This window comes from Pseudochaenichthys georgianus, chromosome 15, assembly GCF_902827115.2.
Source record: "Pseudochaenichthys georgianus chromosome 15, fPseGeo1.2, whole genome shotgun sequence".
Classification (NCBI taxonomy): Eukaryota; Metazoa; Chordata; class Actinopteri; order Perciformes; family Channichthyidae; genus Pseudochaenichthys; species Pseudochaenichthys georgianus.
This window is the reverse complement of record NC_047517.1, coordinates 36104915-36120576: the sequence shown is the minus strand read 5'-3', so window position 1 is coordinate 36120576 and position 15662 is coordinate 36104915. Positions and strand designations below refer to the sequence as shown.

General features: G+C 40.8%; 1 pseudogene; it reads left to right on the top strand.

Moving 5' to 3' along the window:
- Positions 1-15662, top strand: part of LOC117459436 (zinc finger protein 850-like) — a 69061-nt pseudogene that overhangs the window by 33097 nt on the left and 20302 nt on the right.

Genomic DNA, 15662 nt, shown 5'->3' with positions numbered 1-15662 from the left:
TCATAGTCCCCTCCAGAGAACAAGAATGATCATTTTTGTCAACTTTGCCAAATTTGTCAAATTTTTGTCAAGTCCTAGAAGTACTAAGTACAAACATGGAAGTTTCATAATCTACTTATGGAGGAAATGTTTTTTATCCCACAGCAAAGTTGACAAAAATGATCATTCTTGTTCTCTGGAGGGGACTTTGAAACTCAAATTACTCAAAAAGTACACAGTAAAAGTAGTTCATATTATTTGTGCAAGTAGTCCTATAAGTACTAAGTACAAATATGGCAGTTTCATAATCTACTTATGGAAGAAATGTTTTTTATCCCACATCAAAGTTGACAAAAATGCTCATTCTTGTTCTCCAGAGAGGACTTTGAAACTCAAATTACTCAAAAAGTACACAGTAAAAGTAGTTCATATTATTTGTGCAAGTAGTCCTAGAAGTACTAAGTACAGACATGGCAGTTTCATAAACTACTTATGGAGGAAATGTTTTTTATCCCACAGCAAAGTTGACAAAAATTCTCATTCTTGTTCTCCAGAGGACTTTGAAATTCAAATTACTCAAAAAGTACACAGTAAAAGTAGTTCATATTATTTGTGCAAGTAGTCCTAGAAGTACTAAGTACAGACATGGCAGTTTCATAATCTACTTATGGAAGAAATGTTTTTTATCCCACATCAAAGTTGACAAAAATGCTCATTCTTGTTCTCCAGAGAGGACTTTGGAACTCAAATTACTCAAAAAGTACACGGTAAAAGTAGTTCATATTATTTGTGCAAGTAGTCCTAGAAGTACTAAGTACAGACATGGCAGTTTCATAAACTACTTATGGAGGAAATGTTTTTTATCCCACAGCAAAGTTGACAAAAATGCTCCTTTTTGTTCTCTGGAGAGGACTTTGAAACTCAAATTACTCAAAAAGTACACAGTAAAAGTAGTTCATAGTATTTGTGCAACAAGTTTATGAAGCAATAAGTCCTAACATTATTCTCATAAATTATCCTGTTCCTCAATCGCAAATAATATAAATGAACCACATGCCATCCTTTACTTTGAAATCCTCACCGGAAGTGTTCATTTTTTGTGATTTTCTGTACCTTTTTTTAAAGTGGTCGAATATATAATACTGCACATACGAAACGTCCAGCTTCCCAGGGTTGTTTTTATTGCATTACCGTAAACCTGTAACTAATCGCGCACTCGAAATACAGGGGCGGCTGGTTTGACCACGCAAAAGTGAAAGACGGCTGGCTTGACCGCAGTGATTTATTTGGACTGGATTATCCCAGAGAGTCTAAAGATTCTTTATAACCCAGTTTGAGATTTGTGAAAACTTAATTCTATTTGTGAAAATTAAAAAAGGGGAGATTTCAGTGCTTTTTTCTCATCTTCACCACATTAGACCAGGTCCTGATCTAAAACCACTATGCCTCGACTCATCAAATCTGGACTGGATTATCCCAGAGGGTCTAAAGATTCTTGATAACACAGTTCCAGATTTGTGAAACCTTAATTCTATTTGTGAAAATACAAACAAGGGAGATGTCAGTGCTTTTTTTTTTTACATGTAGACCACATTAGACCAGGTCCTGATCTGAAACCACTATACCTACACTCATCAAATCTGGACTGGATTATCCCAGAGAGTCTAAAGATTCTTTATAACCCTGTTTGAGATTTGTGAGCATAAGCGGCCTCTGTGGCATATGCCGGAAGTACTTGCCACTGCCTGCAGATGCCACGAAATGCGCTTACTGTCTCTCAAAAGCTATCGGCTAACAGCTAAAGTCTAAACACAGCAGCTACAGTTATTAATCCAGTTCGGCTCTGGGTGAGTAACAGTTGATTTGTAATGCTTAGCTGACTTTGTTAGTTATTTATTACACCAGTTGTCTTTAAGACGGTTTGAGTTGTTGTGTTGGGGCTCTTTACCATAGATATGGGTTGCGTTCCAATAGTCCATTTAGCTTAGGAACCTTCCTAATGGAGTGAAATGACCCGGAAGTCCCTCAGTGGCAGCCATGATAAGTGCCGTTCCAATTCTGCAAATGAAAGGAAAGGAGGTTTCACACTTCCTTTATAACCTCCTTTAGCTTAGGAACCACTGGACCTCCCTTACCGAAAGAAGAGGAGAAAATGCTGCCCCACAATGCATTGCAGCCGCAGCATTTGCCGTCACTCAACAGTCGGCCGTTCACGGAAACAACCGATTATGACCGAGAAATTATATCATGAAAGTTACGGTGCTTATTAAGCATTTTAAAACTTGCCAATGTGCTTTTTTCTGAACGTTCATCAGTATTATAATCAAAAAGAGAAAAATGAACGTTAGTTTTTACTGAAATGATCAAATAAAGTCAACATCTCAGTTTTTACTGAGCTGTGTGGGTTTTGTTCAACTTTTAAAAGATGTTTGAATGGTGATGTACACAGTGATAGATGTTAAGGACTAACGTTTATAATAAATACATTTGTATTGATTTTAAAATATTTTCATACAATCATACGTATTGGGATCATTGGTATTAATGTGGACCGGAGGGAGAGGGTGACGAGCATAAGTTTCACTTTCCTTATTTATTTCAATTCCAACTTTGGTCATGACTAATATGTTTCTCTGTTGTCCCCGTTCATAAAGCAACAGCATCAGAGCACGGTGCAGAGTCTCTAGATGAGTCCGTGGTTCTTATTGAACATCCATGTTGTAGTCCGCTGTATAGAAAACTGTAGTTTCCATAGTTTCCCCACAGCAGCAGACGCACAGGCGCATCATAAACACGTCGGATAGTGAAAGTGCATTCGGATTCTCTAAAGCACCGCAGTCTATTCTCCGAAGTCCTTTTGAATTCTCCTATCCACTATCCCTTAACCCCGTGATGTTTCACTCAGAGGTCAAGGAATAGGAGATAGGGTTAGATTTTAGGAGCTGATTTTTGGATTATCGGAACGCAACCCTGGTTTTAAATATATGCTAACTAGCTTGTTAGCATCGCCATTCACCGTGATGTAGAATTTTTCCCATTGAAATTAATGGGGTTCTTCAGTTAGCAGCTAACGCTAAGCTAAGCGACGGTTTAGCTCATTAGATAAATAGATATACTTTATTTAAATAATTGTTATCTTAAACTGGGAAATAATTGTGTTTTCAAGCATTACACGAGTTAAACATATGCGCAGCGCCCTTCCAAGACAATGGTAGGGGAAACACTGGGTTAAATTAAAATCAGTAGGCGAGGCTGTAATTTTCGCCGGCTGTTACGCTCATGAGCGAGGTGGAAAATAATAGTTTTATCACGCCAGAAAGCTGCTTTGTCGTTTATTGCACCTCAAACATTAAAACGGATCCAGAGTTCAGTGTTTCTGGACTTCCTCTATGAGGAAAGGACAGTAAAAGAAGAGCTCTGTGGCTTCAGGTTCGATCGCCATTCAAATTACAGAGCTGTTACACTTCTCAGTGTTTCCAACTTAAAATAAGTGTGTGTGTGTGTTCTTTTATTCTCATTCAGGTGGACGAAATACCTTAATACTTACTTTCTCAAACATTATTTATCCAGTACAGTACTTGAGTAAATGTACTTGGTTACTTCTCACCTCTGCTATGAACCTACAAAGTAGCTGTAGATTAGTTTTGTTGTGTCTGTCGGTTGTATTGAGTTGTCTTGTTTTGTTGATTATTTCAGAGACCCAGCCGGAGAAGGAGCACTGAGAGCAGCATGGACGAAAACAAAAAGACCCCAGGCGGGCGTCTTGCCGTCATTTGACGCCATTATTCAGCCCGGAACGCCCTGAACTCGAGCCGAGGGCGTCCAAAAAAGTTTGTTTCGCTTGAAATGACAAAATGGACAAGGACATCCCTCTGTTGGAGGGGCAAATGAGTCTGGTGGGATTCTTTTCACCGCCAGCAAAGCGTGTTCCTGTGACGGAAAGTGTACTGCCGGCGAGCCTTGGGGGTGCTAGTGGAGCACACGCGTGAACTGCGAGCGCCGGAGCCTCGCAGCGGCAAAACTGAGGCTCCGTGGTGAACTGTGGTAACATAAAGAGCCGTTTGGGAGCCGAAAGAGCCGGCTCTTCTTAGTGAGCCGAGCCAAATGATCCGACTCACTAAAAAGAGCCGGAATTCCCATCACTAATACGTAAAGAGATAGTATCTATAAGGCACGCAGTGTTTCCCACAGATCTGAAATATACTTGGGGGGGGGGGAGGTTTAGGTGACGTGCAACAACATTAACCTTTCTGTTGGTCGCTTGTTAGCAGACCAGCAGAGGTTGCAATATATTTTTTCTAGGGGGGGGGGGAGAGAGAGAACTGTCAACTGGGGGGGGAGAGAGAGCACGGTCGTAAACTGTCAACGGGGGACGGGGCGCACGCTCGTGAACTGTTAGCACCGTGTTATGCATGCCCATTGCACCTCGCGGGAGTGCGCACAGCGTAAAGCCAAAAATCACAGACATTTCAATGATTTGTGCGGCAAAGTTGGGTTTGGAAACGGTATCATTTCCTTTTTGGCAGGCATGCATGACACCGGAGCCTCGCTGCGGGGAATCTTTGGTGCTGTTCCGAGTTTGTTCTAATCCGTCAAAATTACGGACTGCTTTCAAATTTCTCCGTCATTGTTAAAAAAAATCCGTCATAGACGGAAAATATTCGGTTAACGCAACCTCTGTAGCAGACCCTTCACGCGATGGCAGAGCGAACAGGTACAGCAAGCGAGGGCCCATAATGATAGCCCTATAGTTTAAATCTACTACCCACACATGAACATATGGAAATGGGTTACTATTTAAAAAAAATGTTTATTTAGGAACCTATCCATCTGATTTTTTGTGGGGGTCGACCTCAAATCCTCTAGGGGGGTCCAGGGGCATGCCCCCCGGTAAGATTTTATTTTTTATTTGAGTTAAATGCATCAATAATAACCAAGTTTCCAATATGAAAAAAAAACTGAAACTTGTTTATTAATTTATTTTTGGTTCATTTTTAGTTGTGAGTGTGTCTGTGCTCCTGAATCAGCCTCTCCTGTCTCCCTCCTCTCCCCCTGCTCCTCTTTGAGGCAGCAGCAAAGACTAGTTTTCTCCCAACAAGTTTTAAAAGTGTATCTTACCTTTTTTCACCTAGTTAACTTAATTTATTTATTCATGCATATTTTACTAATCACATTACATTTCATTTAGCTGACGCTTTTATCCAAAGCGACTTATAATGACCGATTACAGGGACATTCTCCCTGGAGTAACTAAGGGCTAAGTGCCTTACTCAAAGGCACACTAGTGGTGGTGTTCCTGGCGGTATTTTAACTCGCAGCCTTCCGATCTTCAGCCCACCTCACTATCCATTAGACCAGTGGTTCTCAAACTTTTTCTGTCATTCCCCACTTTGAACAGGTGGGCCATTTCAAGCCCCACCTGTTCCTCATCGCTCCAATAAAATCGTAGGCCAAGGGCTACTTTCAAAAAATAAAACAAGTCGTGAGCTACTTTTACTCTTTTTTGTTTTTTTGCAGTGTATATATTTAGCACATTTTAACATTATTATTATATGCTACCTTTAACCTTTGTGTGCTGTTTGGGTCAGTGGGACCTGTTTTCAGTGTTTACTAAAATAAAATGTATTCAATTTAATTATTTTAACCTGCTTTATTTGGTGGTGGACGTCACCTCCTCTAGGGGGGTCCGGGGGCATGCACCCCCAGGAAGATCTTTTTTTAAATGTTGAAGTTAAATGCAACAATCTGGTGCACTTTGAGCTAGGGCTGTGCAATTAATCGTATTTTAATCGCAATTACGATTTTGGCTTGCAACGATTATGAAAACAACATAATCGAAATAAAATGATTTTATTTTCTTTAAATAGGTTTTTCAGTTGAATTATACTTAAAGTTCAGGGTAATCAACTGTTAAAAACATACTTTTCAAATTATTTTCTTCAATAAATTGATGTTTTTAAAGTTAATCATTTTTAATAATCGTGATATCAATTATTGACCCAAATAATCGAGATTATGATTTTTGCCATAATGGAGCAGCCCTACTTTGAGCACAACATGAATTTATGGATACAGCTCTCAACACTCAGATGAAAGGGAGCTGTATACTTTTCAATAATCCAAACATCTTTAGAATATGATCACAACAAATCATTTAAACTTGTTTATTCTTATGTTACATAGTTAGCATTCTTTATTTATGCATATTTGACTAATCCCTCCCCTTTTAAACTTTTTACTGTCCTATAGTACACATTGGAATGATTTCTTACTGTATTTTTTACAACTTTATTAAATAGATAAAGGTGTGGTCTCGCTCTCTCTCTCTCGCTCCACATTGCTTTTCTTCAAACGCTGTTGTGTGCGTCTGTGAGAGCGTTTCACATGTGTGTATGAGAGATGTTTACCAGTGCCGAGCCTGTCGCTGAGGGCCTAAGATATTCTACAAAATAATATTTTAAAACAAATTATATATTTCTTTATATAATTTTTTTAAATATGTTTTTAGTAATATTTGTCATTTGTTTTACCAAAAATAACTCGATTTAATTGTATTTAAAATAACATTTCCAAAGAAATAAATCCTTTGAATCTGCCTATTCAGTTTCTGTTTGAATGTGAAGGGTTAAATGAAAGAAGCTCCTCTCTGCGAGGTGAAGACAGGAGCTGATTGCACGGCCAGCTATGAATTCACAGAGGGCCCGCTATAGTAACTGAACGAGAGAGTAATGTCAAATGACAGTACAATTGACCAATCATATCTTCCCTCTAAATGGGTGGGCTTTATTATCGTGGACTTTATTGTTTGTAGCCTTTATTTAACCAGGTGAAAGCCCCTTGAGATCAAAAGATCTCTTTTTCAAGGGTGACCTGCAGGACATTAGTTACACATGTAACATAAAAACAACAGAACAACAATAAGGATGACATACAACATAATGTACAGGGTACAGTTTACAAAACTCTATTTACAGTGACAGGTACTATGAGTATCAAACAGCATGTCACCCAGCTGAGTTTTAAAATGATGCAGGGGAACCAAAGTGCTCAGTTTTAAACAGGTTTGCAGACTGTTCCAATTTAGTGGAGCTGCACATCTAAAAGCTTTCTTCCCTAAGACAGTCCTAGCACTTGGCACATTTAATAAAACAACATCAAGACATCTCAGGCAATACGTACTTTCAATTCGTCGAGAGATCAGAGAGCAGATATAAAAAGGTAGTTTACCCAACATGGCTTTATAAATGAACATGTACCAATGACTGAGCCTCCGTACAGTTATTGAAGGCAGACCTGCCTTGGCATACAGGGTACAGTGATGAGTAAGTGCTTCACGGCCCGTCCACACTACAGCGTAGACAGCGTCGACAACTCCAATCTGCCCATTCACTTTCAATGGGGTGACGTCACGTTGCCTCGCTTTTTCGCCGAACTGAATTGTGGGTAGCATAGCGGTCCGTCTACGCCGTCTCCGGCGTCAGAAGTTGAACAATGTTCAACTGAACGAGAAGTTGAACAATGTTCAATTTCTGACGCCGGAGTAGTCAGCGCCAGCCAATCAAATCCCGTTTCGGAAAATCTGACAGCTCAAGCCGTAGCCAATCAAACCGCGTCTAAGCTGGGAGAGATATCCCGCCGTTCATTTCTATATTTCAAAAAATTATCGCTGTAGCAAATCACCCTGTTTTGTATGACCAGACCCTCTTCACCTACTGGGATACAAACCGGAGGAACCAGGCATGGAGGGAGGTGGCAGAGACAGTGGGTGAAACTGGTAGGTTTTCGCCTGTTTGGGGAGTTTATATATATATATATATTGCTCCCATAAAATCCTCAGGGTTTTTTGCTTTGTATGTCGGGGGCGGGAGATTCATGTGATTCATTGGTCGTGTTGCTTGAATAAAATCCCCAAGCTACAGACCAGCCCAGCTCCAAGCTTTTTTTGAAGCTGTAGTGTGGACGCTCCGTTACAGTTAGTAACAAATCTCAGAGCACTGTGATACGCAGCATCTAACTTTTCCAGGCAATGGGCAGGTGCATTCATATATATCAAATCACCATAGTCCAGCACAGGTAAAAAGGTCACAGTGACTAGCCTTTTCCTGGCTTCAAATGAGAAACAGGACTTGTTCCTGTAGAAGAAACCTAGCCTAACCCTCAGCTTTTTAAGCAGATTAGTGACCTGAAGTTTAAAAGTAAGACGATCATCAAGCCAGATACCAAGGTATTTGTAACAGGCAACAACTTCAAGTTGTGTTCCTTGCGTAGTTACAATATCAAAAACAGGCTCTGGTGTCTTTTTTGCTTTTGAAAAGAGCATTACCTTGGTTTTATCCACATTTAAAAGAAGCTTTAATTCAGAGAGCTGAGTCTGAATAGTGTTAAAAACAGCCTGTAATTTAACAACAGCCTCTTTAATGGAGGGACCTGCACAATACATCACAGTATCATCCGCATAAAAATGTAAAGTAGCTTCATCCACATTAATACCTAAACTGTTAATATATATGGAGAATAAAAGTGGTCCTAAAACAGAACCTTGTGGTACACCATTAGAAATGTTTAACCACTCAGAAGACAGCCCATCAAAATGAACACATTGGGACCTTTCAGAGAGGTAGTTCACAAACCACCCCACTGCAAGGCTGGATATGCCAATACTGAGTAGCCTCTGCTTTAAAATGCGATGATCGACGGTGTCAAACGCTTTGGAAAGGTCAATAAACAGAGCCGCACAACTCTTCATGAACAACATTGACAGTAAAAGGAGTAAAATGGAAAGGGTTTTCCAGACCACATTGTTCAGAGTCACGGATTGGGGTGTTCACAGAAGCAGAGTTAGTCACAGAATCAAAAATAGAACTGCAAGACACAAAATGCTCATTAAAGTAATTTAGCATAGTGGCCCTGTCCGATATAGTGCCAGATGCTGTGGTAAGGCACGGAGGTAGCTCATTACGGATCTCACCGGTGGATATCGATTTTATTGCTTTCCAAAATTTCCTAGGATTATTTAGGTTTTCTGTGGTAACTGACAAATAGTACTTCGACTTTGCACTTTTGACATTTGAAGTGAAGCTATTCCTTAGCTGCCTAAAACGCAGCCACTCTATCTCTGAGCCTGATTGCCTAGCCTTTGCCCAGGCCTTGTTTCTCTCATGAAGGAGACTAGACAGCTCAGCAGAAAACCAAGGAGTGTCTCGTCCCTTTACTCTAAATTTACGCAGGGGTGCATGTCTATCAATGATCTCCATAAAACCAAGATAAAAATAAGACCATGCGGTTTCCACATCAGCAAACAGATCGATTTTACCCGAATCAAAATCAAACAGATCATGCACAAAACCCTCCTCAACAAAATGTTTGTTGTCTCTCTTAATGATAATGCAAGGTTTAACCTTTTGGACCTTAGTGTCCCTAATTGTGGCTACAACACAGTGATCGCTCAGATCATTTGCAAATACTCCCACAGATGAATATTTATGGGGAACATTAGTTAAAATGAGATCAATTAGGGAGGATTTATTAGGGGACTTAATATTTGGGCGAGTAGGACTGTCAACAATCTGAGTAACATTCAATGAGATACAAAGGTTTTTAAAATCCTCTGACACTGCAGTTAACCAGTCCCAGTTAAAATCTTCAAGTAGCACTATTTCCTTGTAGTCTAGTTGTGATAAAAGATTTGCTAGTGAAGACTAGCAAGAGGAGTCTTTGACAGCTGAGGGGGGTCTGTAACAACTCACCACCATGACCTGTTGACCCTTTGCCACTTCTATATTTATGGCTAAAAATTCAAATTGCTTACTGATCGATTTGGAAACTAATGTGGTTACACTGAACTTATTCTTAACATAAATGGCAACGCCACCACCTTTATTAGGCCGGTCGGTACGATACACATTAAAACCATTTAAGGCAATGTCAAAGGCCAAAATAGACTTGTTTAGCCATGTTTCTGATAAGACAATGACGTCAGCGTCAGTCGATTTTGCCCATATACGGACAAAATCTAGTTTACCTAACAGACTGCGCACATTCAAGTGGATGAAACCCAACCCAGACCTAGCTTTAAAATCAGCAGGAGTAGCGATCTGACTATTACTACTGGGCGGACCAGGGTTAGGTTGTACATTTCCTGACAGTAATAACAAAAAAAAAAACAGGCATCTTTTCCTCTTAAATGACACACATACATTGTCATCTAATTTAGAAACACCGGAAAAGTCTGCGAGAGTGTGATTAGAGCTTAAGAAGCAGTCCTGAAGAACCATTATCGCTGGAAAATAAAAAAGACAAACATATTTTGTCGAGCAGATTGACTGTGACAAGGCAACCGGTAATTGTTTGAGCAACACATCCGAACCTTTGCAGGGGATGCCCACTGTGGGTGGCAGAACAGACCTGAATCCAGTAGTCTTCTCAGAATGACTAGAGATCTTCTCATAGTCCAAAACAGTTAACAGGAACAGCAGAATCCCGATATGGGCCATTTTCCAAGACCAGCACACAGTATCCGCGATGTTCCTGGAGCAAAATCAGCACAGCAGCAAAGGACAGGCGAAAACAGCAGCGTGGAAGCGCTCCGGTCCCTCCGCGGTATCCCCGAGGTGAAAGCAGGCCTCTGCAACAGCAGAACCAGGACAGGTGGAAAGCAGGCCCCAGCGGTGGTAAAATCCTCCTGCGTACAGCAGCACACGCCCGGTGGAAGCAGGCCAAGCCCGAAGCGTGGATCCACTCCGTCTCTCCGCGACGACTCCGGGGTAAGTTCTGCCCGCTGTGAAACGTTTCTGGTTTCCATAGCAACAACAACTGTCAACAGCGTAAACTCGCCTTCAAAATAAAAGCATGCCAAATTACACTTAAGACATACAACTGCAACGAAAGTAACAAACACAATGCAATATACTTTTCAATTTCAAAGAACACAAATTGGGTTATTTACAGGTGTAAATGTGTGATAGAGGGTTGCTTTCATTGATGCGTTTTGCACCCCGGGCCATGTTTTTATATTCCACAAGTGTGAAAAAAATATTTTTTTATTTTAAAAATAAATAAATATATTTTGTATTTCTCGACCCACCTATCACATCTCTGCGACCCACCAGTGGGGCGTGCCCCACACTTTGAGAAACGCTGCATTAGACCAATAACTACCCTCTCAAATGGAAATATGTGTTTACATAAATGGTGGCCACACCGTTTGAGACCCACTGAGAACTTAGACTAAGTTAACTATCTAAACACTCACACACAGAGAGTCCTTTACCCCACCTGAGCTGAGGTTATCCCGAGCTTGAATGACACACAGAGACCAATCAAGGGCTGTGATTTATGATCTTTATGACAGTGGCCATGTCGGCAGGCCACATCATGTGGACAGCCAGTCACCCTGTGTGAGGCAGGCCACTTAACAGGCCAGAAGGAGGCGAGATCAGAGCAAGGGAGCGAGGGATCATTGTCCACAAGTTAATCGATTGCAGATGGCGCCGTGGTCACGGACGAATACAAAAAAAGTATTAAAAAAAACAAAAAACCTAAATGGGTCGAGAAATATACTTGGGCGGCCGTTAATATACCTGGGTGGCCCGCTCAAGTATAGTCTGTGTGGGAAACCCTGGCACGGCTCAATTAAAAATTAAAGTCCAGGGTTTCTCACACATAGACTTTACTTGGACCGCCCAGGTTTAACGGCCACCAAAGTATATTTCGCGACCCTTTTTTTTTCTTTTTATCCGTCCACGAGCACGACGCCATCGGCAATCAATTTACTAGTGGACAATGATCCCTCGCTTGCTGTACCTGTTCGCTCTGCTATCGCGTGGAGGGTCTGCTAACAAGCGACCAGAGTTGGGTGTAACGCGTTACTTTGTAACGCGTTACTGTAATAATATTACTTTGTCGGTAACGGAGTAGTGTAACGCGCTACTTTTATAATCCAGTAATCACACTACAGTTACTAACATTGCCCCGACACGCGTTACTTCGTTACTTTCTAAAATCAGTCATAATCAAACCTCAACAAACACCTGCAAAGAACACATGCTAGGTGAAGCTAACGCACATAGCTGTTGTTTATTTATATCACACACACGTAGTTCTTCTTCTCTGTTTTCCGGTTGTTGCTTGTTTTTTTAATGACGAATACACACTACCGCTGCCTGCTGGTAAGGAGAGTTATTGCCACTCACGCATGCGCAGTTCGTACGTGCTCGGCTGAAGTCTGGCTCCAGTGCAACACATGGCCAACACGCAGGAGAACAAGCTGACGCAACAGCGTGAGCAGAGATAGACTGCGCAAAATATACAGATAGCAGGAGACAGAGGACAGCCACGGTTAGATAGCAGGAGACAGAGGACAGCCACGGTCAGATAGCAGGAGACAGAGGACAGCCACGGTCAGATAGCAGGAGACAGAGGACAGCCATGGTCAGATAGGAAAACATTCAGGATCTGGATCAGTCTTATGCGACAATGGAAACTGAACTAAAGAGAATATTTGAAACTTTAGCAGTCTGCATGATCTGCCTGTAGGGAGGGGCGGGCCGGCCCTGCGAGTAAAGTAACGAGTAAAGTAACGAGTAAAGTAACAAATTACTTTATGTAGATAGTAACGAAGTAGTGTAATATATTACTTTTTTTTAGTAACGACCCCATCTCTGCAAGCGACCAACAGAAAGGTTAATGTTAATGTTGTTGCACCTCACAAATGCCTAACACTGTTATCCCCAAATGAAAGATCACAACCTGTTTTGAAATATACAATATGAATGCACAACATGGTTAGATAGAGGTTAGAACATTCTTTAATTGTCAGATCAAGTCTGAAATGTGACTTGCATCACAGCAGCTCCATGTGTAACATAAACATAGACAAATAAGACAAACGCAATTCATGAGAAACAAACAACAAACGCGTAACATAACAGCATGATCAGTGAGAGCTGTTAGAGTCTATCTCAGATCACAGCACGTTTATTTCTGACATGCGCATGAGCTGAGTTCCTCCCTAATGGATCCACCGCAGTGCCAGGGTGCCATCTACTGACGTTACAGTGTATTGTATACATTTTAGGAAGATTATATTATTAAAAAATAGGGGGTGTCTCTTTAAACTTAACATCTAGCATTTCCAACCTGCTACATTAGCAGACACTTCACGCGATGGCAGAGCAAACTGGTACAGGCAGGGCCCATAGTGATAGCCCTATAGTTTAAATCTACTACTCACAACATATGGAAATGTGTTAATATTTAAATAAATAATTGTATTTAGGAAGCTATCAATGTGATTTGTAAGTGGGGGTCGACCTCAAATCTTCTAGGGGGGTCCGGGGTCATGCTCCACCGGTAAGATTTTTTTTTTTTTGTGGAGTTAAATGCATCAATCTGGTGCTTTTTGAGGGGGAAATAAAGAGACTAGATCTATGGAAACACCTATATTAAACGGAACTGTATACATTTCAATAATCATAAAATCATGGCCATAACCAATAACATACCATTTCCAATATGAAAAAAAACTTGTTTATTAATTTATTTTTGGTTCATTTAAATTTAATTTCAAACCTTTATTTATACAGATAAAATCCCATTGAGATCATTGATCTCTTTTCCAAGGGAGACCTGTTCAAGTAGTTCCACATGAAACATAAAATCATAAACAGAACAACAAAAGGACATCATACAGCATCATTTACATAATTATCCACATAAACAGGTACCAATAGCTTCTGATTGACTAGCATCCAACCGAGCTTTAAAAACATTTAGTGGCACCAGATTGTTCAGTTTCCATTTAATTTGTAGACTATTCCAAGACAGAGGAGCTGCGCATCTAAAAGCTGTCTTCCCTAAGACAGTCCTAGCAGTTGGGACATTTATTTATAGTTGTGATTGTGTCTGTGCTCCTGAATCAGCCTCTCCTGTCTTCCTCCTCTCCCCCCTGCTCCTCTTTGAGGCAGCAGCAAAGACTAGTTTTAGCTCTCAACAAGTTTTTAAAGGTGTATCTTACCTTTTTTCACCGAGTTAACTTTTTATTTATTTATTCATGCATATTTTACTAAACACTACCCTCTCAAATGGAAATATGTGTTTACATAAATGGTGACCAAACCGTTTGAGACCCACTAAGAACTTAGACTAAGTTGAATATCTAAACACTCAACTGAGCTGAGGTTATCCCGAGCTTGAATGACGCGCAGAGACCAATCAACGGCTTTGATTTATGATCTGTATGACATTGGCCATGTCGGCAGGCCACATCATGTGGACAGCCAGTCACCCTGTGTGAGGCAGGCCACTTAACAGGCCAGACCATCGGGAAATCCCCCGGTCCTCCCGATGGCCGGTCCGGGACAAGAGACGTAGAGCGAGGGATCATTGTCCACAAGTTAATCGGTCGCAGATGGCGTCGTGGTCACTGACAAATAAAAAAGAAATATGAAAAAAAAAAAAAAAAAAAATGGGTCGAGAAATATACTTGGGCGGCCGTTAATATACCTGTTCCGCCCAAGTATAGTCTATGTGTGGGAAACCCTGTAGTGGTTAGAATATTGCTGTATCAAATATAATACAAATATAATCAACACAAACAGTTGAAAAGTAGTATTTTGTTAACTCAAGGTTTATATTAAGTGAGTTTTTATTGTGTTAACTTGTGTGTTCATGCTTTTTAGATTGACTTTCTCTCTTTCTCTGTCGGTCTGTTCTAGAAACCAAAAGGAAGAGAGACACATCACAGCTGTCAGCAATGTGACAAATCCTTTACAACATATGGAAATTTAAAGCGCCACCTGTGTATTCACACAGGAGAAAAACCGTATAGCTGTGAAGAGTGTGGGAAAACCTTCCATCAATCAGGTGGTCTCAAAACACATCACCGTATTCACACTGGAGAAAAACCGTACTGGTGTGAAGAGTGTGGGGCAACTTTCAATACACCAAGTAATCTCAAAACACATCAACGTATTCATACTGGAGAAAAACCGTACAGCTGTGAAGAGTGTGGGAAAACTTTCACTAAATCAGGTACTCTCAAGACACATGAACATATTCACAGGGGAGAAAAACCGTACTGGTGTGAAGAGTGTGGGAAAACTTTCACTACATCAGGTGCTCTCAAAAAACATCTTCGTGTTCACACAGGAGAAAAACCATAGTGGGTTTTAGAGTAGCAGTCACATTTAAGCTTATATTGTTTTTTCACAGTTTACAATAAACAATTCCCATCTATTGGCCATAGGGGTGTAACGGTACACGTACCCGTACCGAAATTATTCGGTACCCGTACCGAAATTATTCGGTACGGGCCCTTCGGTTCGGTACACGTGTGTACCGAAGTGTACCGAACGCATATAACTTTAAACGTAAAAAATTGAGAACGTGAACAACTTTTTGGAAGTAATCTCAGGTGCTGCGTCGCAGCATTCAGAGTAATTTGCACCCATTGTGATCAACGCGTCATAGAGCGAGCAAGTCATTTCATTGGACGAGCTGGTCAGAGGGATGCGTTCACATGTAATCAGTAATTTGAGGAACTGTCGAAATGGCGAACGCAAATAAAGTTGAGCTCGAAAATTCTCCAGCATCATTGAAGTCTCCGGTTTGGGAACATTTTGGTTTCGCAGTTACGTACAAGGATGACGGACAAAGACAGGTGGACCGAACCAAAGCTGTTTGTC